Genomic DNA, 2,005 nt, shown 5'->3' on the forward strand with positions numbered 1-2,005 from the left:
ATGTTAAATGATGACTGACTCCAACTAGCCAATCCTAAACTGTCTGCCTTGCCTTGCCTTTCCCATTTAGCAAAGGCCATGGCCTAGGCCTTCCCCCTTGCTCCTTTCTGCCCTCTACACTGGTGCCTCTCCCTGCCATCCTGTGTGGTGAACTGTGCCTCTAGTTTCTAGGGGAACTGTAACATTAAATGTTTCAGTGGCATTGACTTCTCCGTCACCTATATGAATTAAAATCTAGGCACAAATTAAAGGATGTTCAATTCCCAAAGTGGTCTGGGGCTTGGAGATTGGAATTTGAGATTCGATAGTCATCAGCATTTAAATGATATATTAGTTTGCAGAGTTGCCATAACAAAGTACTATACACTGGCTGTCTTAGACAAATGAAGTTTATTGTCTTACAGTTCTGGAGACTAGAAGTCCAAGGTTCAGAAAGATTGGTTCCTCCTGAGAGCTGGGAGGAAGCATCTGTTCCATGCCTCTTCTCTAGCTTCCGGTGGTTTGTTGGCAATCTCTGGCCTTCTTTGGCATGTAGAATCTTCATTCTAATCTCTGCCTGTGTCTTCACATGTTGTTCTCCCTGTCTGAGTCTATGGACCCCAGTTATATTGGAGTAGCATGAGCCAACACGACCTATTTCCACATAAACTCACATTCTGAGGTATTGGGGATTAGGATGATAACATAGGACTTTTTTTTTTTTTAAGATTTTATTTATTTATTTGACAGAGAGACAGATCACAAGTATGCAGAGGTAGGCGGGGGCGGGAGGGAGCAGTATCCCTGCTGAGCAGAGAGCCTGATGTGGGGCTTGATCCCAGGACCCTGGGATCATGACCTGAGCCGAAGGCAGAGGCTTTAACCCACTGAGCCACCCAGGCGCCCCGACAACGTAGGACTTTTTGAGGGACTCTGTTCCACCCATAACAGATAGTGATGGAAGCTACATGAACAGATAAACATATGAGCAGATGGGGAGTGAAGAGATCGCCCAGAGGAACTCGGGCTCATAAAGAAAACGAAGAAGAAAATGCCGAGAGAAAGAATGGTGTTGCTGAAGCCAGTGGATACCATCATTCCAGGAGGTAGTACCAGCAGTGTCCACTACAGGAAGGAGGACAGAGTGACCTTGATGAGGGTCTGTGGTGATAGATGCTGATGGGAAGAAGCTGATGGAGAGGGAGAAGTGGAAGATTCTGGAGAGATAAGAAGTAATTCTTTTAAAGAACTAAGACCTTGGGCCAGTGGGTGAGGATGTAGTCTGAAGTGTAGTGGAACTGGTCACTGTGACAAAAGTAGGTGACACCATTTTGACCGCAAAGCTACACTCTGTCCTGGCAAACGACTGCCACCAACGCCCTTAAGATGTTCCTTTTCCCAGCCCCTCCCCAACCGAGTTTCACATGGAACCACTTCTCAGTGATGCACAGGGTCACAGCCACACGAGGACACCTCTGGAAATCATCAGTCACAGCTGTCACTTGAGCATCACAGACAACTCAGGAAGGGTTCCACCAGATACCCTGACCCGTGTGTCCTAGGAATATCCTCTCCTGTCACACACCAGTCCTTCACACACTGGCTATACCCTCTCAAGGCCATCTTGTCTCTCTGGATACAGCATCCCATAGGCCTACTGTCACGGGCACCTCATACACAAGGCCACAGCCAGGAGTCAAGGTCGCACCAACAGCTACACTTTGTCTTGTCCTGCACCTCTGGGGGCCAGCAGGCAGGGGCACAGGCGGCACCCGCACAGTTAGACCTGCTTCTCATGAACACCAGCGTCACCATCTGCCTCTTCGTCTGTGTGTCTCTAAATGTCCGTCTCTGTCTCTCAGATCACGGAGACGCAGACACGCACACACACACACACACACACACACACGCTCGCACACGCGCGGGGACCGCAGGGAGGAAGCTCGGCGGGGCCCGCGGGGGGCTGCGGAGGGCGGCGGCCCTGCCCCCGGCCGCGGGCGGCTGCGGACTCTGCCCGGGCCAGGGC

Source organism: Mustela putorius, unplaced genomic scaffold (genome assembly GCF_011764305.1).
Source record: "Mustela putorius furo isolate JIRA1106 unplaced genomic scaffold, ASM1176430v1.1 tig00537293_pilon_pilon_pilon, whole genome shotgun sequence".
In the NCBI taxonomy this organism is placed as follows: Eukaryota; Metazoa; Chordata; class Mammalia; order Carnivora; family Mustelidae; genus Mustela; species Mustela putorius.